Source organism: Odontesthes bonariensis, unplaced genomic scaffold, assembly GCF_027942865.1.
Source record: "Odontesthes bonariensis isolate fOdoBon6 unplaced genomic scaffold, fOdoBon6.hap1 scaffold_182, whole genome shotgun sequence".
Lineage (NCBI taxonomy): Eukaryota > Metazoa > Chordata > Actinopteri > Atheriniformes > Atherinopsidae > Odontesthes > Odontesthes bonariensis.
Genome location: NW_027457397.1, coordinates 27,501 through 35,000, shown reverse-complemented (window position 1 = coordinate 35,000; position 7,500 = coordinate 27,501).

The window sequence follows — 7,500 nt, the reverse complement described above, 5'->3', positions numbered from 1 at the left end:
GGCTGGAGCCCGGTTCTCCTTAACCCTAACCCCAGCCCCAACCCTAACCCTAACCCCAGCCCCAACCCTAACCCTAACCCCAGCTCCAGCCCTAACCCCAGCCCCAGCCCCAAACCGGCCCTAGGGCCTGGAGCCCGGTTCTCCTCAACCCTAACCCCAGCTCTAACCCTAACCCGGCTGGAGGGCATGGAGCCCGGTTCTCCTTAACCCTAACCCCAGCCCCAACCCTAACCCTAACCCCAGCTCTAGCCCTAACCCCAGCCCCAGCCCCAAACCGGCCCTAGGGCCTGGAGCCCGGTTCTCCTTAACCCTAACCCCAGCTCTAACCCTAACCCGGCTGGAGGGCATGGAGCCCGGTTCTCCTTAACCCTAACCCCAGCCCCAGCCCCAAACCTAACCCTAACCCGGCCGGAGGGGCTGGAGCCCGGTTCTCCTTAACCCTAACCCGGGGTCGGCTTGTTTGAGAAAGAAACCCAGGAATCGCCTTCTTTTCCCGAGTTAAGACGAAATACGGATTTTTGTAAAAAAAAGATTTCCTTGGGCCAAACCAAGTTCAGACTCTTTAGTCCTTCATATATAGCCATTCCGAGTAGGTTCCATGCACAAAACCTCTTTAAATGGCCTTTTTTTGACAAAGAAACCCAGGAATCGCCTTCTTTTCCCGAGTTAAGACCAAATACGGATTTTTGTTAAAAAATGATTTCCTTGGGCCAAACCAAGTTCAGACTCCTTAGTCCGTTATGTCTATGTTCATTCTGAGTAGGTTCCATGCACAAACCTCTTTAAATGGCCTTTTTTGAGAGAGAAACCCAGGAATCGCCTTCTTTTCCCGAGTTAAGACGAAATACGGATTTTTGTTAAAAAATGATTTCCTTGGGCCAAACCAAGTTCAGACTCCTTAGTCCGTTATGTCTATGTTCATTCTGAGTAGGTTCCATGCTTAAACCTCTTTAAATTGCCTTTTTTGAGAAAGAAACACCGCAAAAGCTTTCCTTTGCGGAGTGATGTCGTTGCGCAGGGCATGAGTGCCTGGATGTTCTGAGAGGGGAGCAGGGATGAATGCCTGACCGAGGAGAGGTGCTGAAACTCGGCCTGGATGTGTGTCTGTGCGCAGGGCATGAGTGCCTGGATGCTGTGAGAGGGGAGCAGGGATGAATGCTGGACCGAGGAGAGGTGCTGAAACTCGGCCTGGATGTGTGTCTGTGCGCAGGGCATGAGTGCCTGGATGCTGTGAGAGGGGAGCAGGGATGAATGCTGGACCGAGGAGAGGTGCTGAAACTCGGCCTGGGTGTGTGACTGTGCGCAGGGCATGAGTGCCTGGATGCTGTGAGAGGGGAGCAGGGATGAATGCCTGACCGAGGAGAGGTGCTGAAACTCGGCCTGGATGTGTCATTGCGCAGGGCATGAGTGCCTGGATGCTATGAGAGTGGAGCAGGGATGAATGCTGGACCGAGCAGAGGTGCTGAAACTCGGCCTGGATGTGTGTCTGTGCGCAGGGCATGAGTGCCTGGATGCTATGAGAGTGGAGCAGGGATGAATGCTGGACCGAGGAGAGGTGCTGAAACTCGGCCAGGATGTGTGTCTGTGCGCAGGGCATGAGTGCCTGGATGCTATGAGAGTGGAGCAGGGATGAATGCTGGACCGAGCAGAGGTGCTGAAACTCGGCCTGGATGTGTGTCTGTGCGCAGGGCATGAGTGCCTGGATGCTATGAGAGTGGAGCAGGGATGAATGCTGGACCGAGGAGAGGTGCTGAAACTCGGCCAGGATGTGTGTCTGTGCGCAGGGCATGAGTGCCTGGATGCTATGAGAGTGGAGCAGGGATGAATGCTGGACCGAGGAGAGGTGCTGAAACTCGGCCTGGATCTGTGTCTGTGACTGGACGTTATGAGAGGGGAGCAGGGATGAATTCCTGACCGAGGAGAGGTGCTGAAACTCGGCCTGGATGTGTCATTGCACAGGGCATGAGTGCCTGGATGTTCTGAGAGGGGAGCAGGGATGAATGCTGGACCGAGGAGAGGTGCTGAAACTCGGCCTGGATCTGTGTCTGTGACTGGACGTTATGAGAGGGGAGCAGGGATGAATTCCTGACCGAGGAGAGGTGCTGAAACTCGGCCTGGATGTGTCATTGCACAGGGCATGAGTGCCTGGATGTTCTGAGAGGGGAGCAGGGATGAATTCCTGACCGAGGAGAGGTGCTGAAACTAGGCCTGGATGTGTGTCATTGCGCAGGGCATGAGAGACTGGATGCTGTGAGAGGACAAAAGCCGTGAATGCTGTCCGAGCAGAGGTGCTGAAACTCGGCCTGGGTTCTGTTTGTCTGTGCGCAGGGCATGAGTGCCTGGACGTTATGAGAGGGGAGCAGGGATGATTGCCTGACCGAAGAGAGGTGCTGAAACTCGGCCTGGATGTGTGTCTCTGGGCCGGGCATGAGAGACTGGCTGTTGGGAGAGGACGGCAGCCATGAATACTGGACCGAGGAGAGGTGCTGAAACTCGGCCTGGATGTGTGTCTGTGGGCAGGGCATGAGAGACTGGCTGTTGGGAGAGGAAAGCAGCCATGAATGCTGTCCATGCAGAGGTGCTGAAACTCGGCCTGGATTTGTGTCTGTGGGCAGGGCACGAGAGCCTGGATGTTGGGCATGAATCCCAGTTCAGAAAAAGGACCTTTTCTGAAAGAAACACAGGAATCGCCTTCTTTTCCCGAGTTAAGACGAAATACGGATTTTTGTTAAAAAGTGATTTCCTTGGGCCAGAACAAGTTCAGACTCCTTAGTCCTTCATATATACATACATATATATCCATTCTAAGTAAGTTGCTTGCATAAACCTGCACAAACCCGGATAAATGGCCTCTTTTGGGATCAAAACACAGGAATCGCCTTCTTTTCCCGAGTTAAGACGAAATACGGATTTTTGTTAAAAAATGATTTCCTTGGGCCAGAACAAGTTCAGACTCCTTAGTCCTTCATATATACATAGAGATATATCCATTCTAAGTAAGTTCCATGCATAAACCTGCACAAACCCGGATAAATGGCCTCTTTTGGGATCAAAACACAGGAATCGCCTTCTTTTCCCGAGTTAAGACGAAATACGGATTTTTGTTAAAAAGTGATTTCCTTGGGCCAGAACAAGTTCAGACTCCTTAGTCCTTCATATATACATAGAGATATATCCATTCTAAGTAAGTTCCATGCATAAACCTGCACAAACCCGGATAAATGGCCTCTTTTGGGATCAAAACACAGGAATCGCCTTCTTTTCCCGAGTTAAGACGAAATACGGATTTTTGTTAAAAAGTGATTTCCTTGGGCCAGAACAAGTTCAGACTCCTTAGTCCTTCATATATACATAGAGATATATCCATTCTAAGTAAGTTCCATGCATAAACCTGCACAAACCCGGATAAATGGCCTCTTTTGGGATCAAAACACAGGAATCGCCTTCTTTTCCCGAGTTAAGACGAAATACGGATTTTTGTTAAAAAGTGATTTCCTTGGGCCAGAACAAGTTCAGACTCCTTAGTCCTTCATATATACATAGAGATATATCCATTCTAAGTAAGTTCCATGCATAAACCTGCACAAACCCGGATAAATGGCCTCTTTTGGGATCAAAACACAGGAATCGCCTTCTTTTCCCGAGTTAAGACGAAATACGGATTTTTGTTAAAAAATGATTTCCTTGGGCCAGAACAAGTTCAGACTCCTTAGTCCTTCATATATACATACATATATATCCATTCTAAGTAAGTTCCATGCATAAACCTGCACAAACCCGGATAAATGGCCTCTTTTGAGATCAAAACACAGGAATCGCCTTCTTTTCCCGAGTTAAGACCAAATACGGATTTTTGTTAAAAAGTGATTTCCTTGGGCCAGAACAAGTTCAGACTCCTTAGTCCTTCATATATCCATTATAAGTAGGAACCATGCACACACCTCTTTAAATGACCTTTATCCCGGTTCAGAAAAACGCCAAAGTGTCAAAAAGTACCAGGGGCATGAAGCCCGGTTCAGAAAAACGTCAAAGTGTCAAAAAGTACCAGGGGCATGAAGCCCGGTTCAGAAAAACGTCAAAGTGTCAAAAAGTACCAGGGGCATGAAGCCCGGTTCAGAAAAACGTCAAAGTGTCAAAAAGTACCAGGGGCATGAAGCCCGGTTCAGAAAAACGTCAAAGTGTCAAAAAGTACCAGGGGCATGAAGCCCGGTTCAGAAAAACGTCAAAGTGTCAAAAAGTACCAGGGGCATGAAGCCCGGTTCAGAAAAACGTCAAAGTGTCAAAAAGTACCAGGGGCATGAAGCCCGGTTCAGAAAAACGTCAAAGTGTCAAAAAGTACCAGGGGCATGAAGCCCGGTTGAGAAATATTTTCTAAGTGCCAAAAAGTACCAGGGGTGAGAATCCCGGTTCAGAAAATTTTCTAAGTGCCACATAGTACCAGAGGTGAAAAAGTTTATAGTACCAGGGGTGATAAAGTTTGAAAAAATTTCTGTCAGAGAACGGGAAAAGGGGACGATGGGCCGAGTCAGCCCAAGGCCCGCCCCTATTCTCCCACACGACGAGGTTATTAGCAGACGACGAAAACACCATCTGCACGATTTCAGAAACCCAGTTTTCGGAAAAATATCTGAGTACCAGACTGGGACGGTGAATTGATAATCCGAAAGATGACACTTTCCACGGCCTGAAATGATGGAGGAAGGGGGCAAAAGCTCCAGCCTGGCTCCTGGAGGAGGGGTCCAAAGGCAAGAACGTGTGTCCGAGGATGGGTGCAGGAGAGCGGATTCAAGGCGCGGCTGACCGCTGGAAGCTCCAGGCCGGTTCCTGGAAGATGGGAGGCCGACTTTGGCAGAGCATGAGTCCGAGGAAGGTGCTTGAGAGCGGATTCAAGGCGCGGCTGACCGCTAAAGGCTCCAGGCTGGTTCCTGGAAGATGGGAGGCCGGCCTGGAGGAGAATGTGTCCGAGGAAGGTGCTGGAGAGCGGATTCAAGGTGCGGCTGACCGCTGGAAGCTCCAGGCTGGTTCCTGGAAGATGTGAGGCCGACTTTGGCAGAGCATGAGTCCGAGGAAGGTGCTGGAGAGCGGATTCAAGGTGCGGCTGACCGCTGGAAGCTCCAGGCTGGTTCTTTGAAGATGTGAGGCCGGCCTGGAGGAGAATGAGTCCGAGATAGGTGCTGGAGAGCGGATTCAAGGTGCGGCTGACAACTGGAAGCTCCAGGCTGGTTCCTGGAAGATGTGAGGCCGACTTTGGCAGAGCATGAGTCCGAGGAAGGTGCTTGAGAGCGGATTCAAGGTGCGGCTGACCGCTAGAAGCTCCAGGCTGGTTCCTGGAAGATGGGAGGCCGACTTTGGCAGAGCTTGAGTCCGAGGAAGGTGCTGGAGAGCGGATTCAAGGTGCGGCTGACCGCTGGAAGCTCCAGGCTGGTTCTTTGAAGATGTGAGGCCGGCCTGGAGGAGAATGAGTCCGAGATAGGTGCTGGAGAGCGGATTCAAGGTGCGGCTGACCGCTGGAAGCTCCAGGCTGGTTCCTGGAAGATGTGAGGCCGACTTTGGCAGAGCATGAGTCCGAGGAAGGTGCTTGAGAGCGGATTCAAGGTGCGGCTGACCGCTAGAAGCTCCAGGCTGGTTCCTGGAAGATGGGAGGCCGACTTTGGCAGAGCATGAGTCCGAGGAAGGTGCTGGAGAGCGGATTCAAGGTGCGGCTGACCGCTAGAAGCTCCAGGCTGGTTCCTGGAAGATGGGAGGCCGACTTTGGCAGAGCTTGAGTCCGAGGAAGGTGCTGGAGAGCGGATTCAAGGTGCGGCTGACCGCTGGAAGCTCCAGGCTGGTTCTTTGAAGATGTGAGGCCGGCCTGGAGGAGAATGAGTCCGAGATAGGTGCTGGAGAGCGGATTCAAGGTGCGGCTGACCGCTGGAAGCTCCAGGCTGGTTCCTGGAAGATGTGAGGCCGACTTTGGCAGAGCATGAGTCCGAGGAAGGTGCTTGAGAGCGGATTCAAGGTGCGGCTGACCGCTAGAAGCTCCAGGCTGGTTCCTGGAAGATGGGAGGCCGACTTTGGCAGAGCATGAGTCCGAGGAAGGTGCTGGAGAGCGGATTCAAGGTGCGGCTGACCGCTAGAAGCTCCAGGCTGGTTCCTGGAAGATGGGAGGCCGACTTTGGCAGAGCTTGAGTCCGAGGAAGGTGCTGGAGAGCGGATTCAAGGTGCGGCTGACCGCTGGAAGCTCCAGGCTGGTTCTTTGAAGATGTGAGGCCGGCCTGGAGGAGAATGAGTCCGAGATAGGTGCTGGAGAGCGGATTCAAGGTGCGGCTGACCGCTGGAAGCTCCAGGCTGGTTCCTGGAAGATGTGAGGCCGACTTTGGCAGAGCATGAGTCCGAGGAAGGCGCTGGAGAGCGGATTCAAGGTGCGGCTGACCGCTAGAAGCTCCAGGCTGGTTCCTGGAAGATGGGAGGCCGACTTTGGCAGAGCTTGAGTCCGAGGAAGGTGCTGGAGAGCGGATTCAAGGTGCGGCTGACCGCTGGAAGCTCCAGGCTGGTTCTTTGAAGATGTGAGGCCGGCCTGGAGGAGAATGAGTCCGAGATAGGTGCTGGAGAGCGGATTCAAGGTGCGGCTGACCGCTGGAAGCTCCAGGCTGGTTCCTGGAAGATGTGAGGCCGACTTTGGCAGAGCATGAGTCCGAGGAAGGTGCTTGAGAGCGGATTCAAGGTGCGGCTGACCGCTAGAAGCTCCAGGCTGGTTCCTGGAAGATGTGAGGCCGACTTTGGCAGAGCATGAGTCCGAGGAAGGTGCTGGAGAGCGGATTCAAGGCTCGGCTGTCCGCTAGGAGCTCCAGGCTGGTTCTTTGAAGATGTGAGGCCGGCCTGGAGGAGAGTGTGTCCGAGATAGGTGCTGGAGAGCGGATTCAAGGCGCGGCTGACCGCTGGAAGCTCCAGGCTGGTTCCTGGAAGATGGGAGGCCGACTTTGGCAGAGCATGAGTCCGAGGAAGGTGCTGGAGAGCGGATTCAAGGCGCGGATGACCGCTGGAAGCTCCAGGCTGGTTCCTGGAAGATGGGAGGCCGACTTTGGCAGAGCATGAGTCCGAGAAAGGTGCTTGAGAGCGGATTCAAGGTGCGGCTGACCGCTAGAAGCTCCAGGCTGGTTCCTGGAAGATGGGAGGCCGACTTTGGCAGAGCATGAGTCCGAGGAAGGTGCTGGAGAGCGGATTGGATGCTCGAGTGACCGCTGGAAGCTCCAGAACGTACATTTAAAAAAACTAAATTTTCATAGTACCAGGGGAGTAAAAAAAAAATTTTCTGTAGTACCAGGGGCACGAATGAGCAAAAAACGACAGTCACTAAGACAGGAGAAGGGGACGAAGGGCAGAGTCAGCCCAAGTCCCCTTCTCCCGTACGACAAGGTTATTAGCAGACGACGAAAACACCATCTGCCCGATTTCAGAAACCCAGTTTTCGGAAACTAGAACCAGGTGCCACACGGACACCAAACTCCCCGAATGAGATGA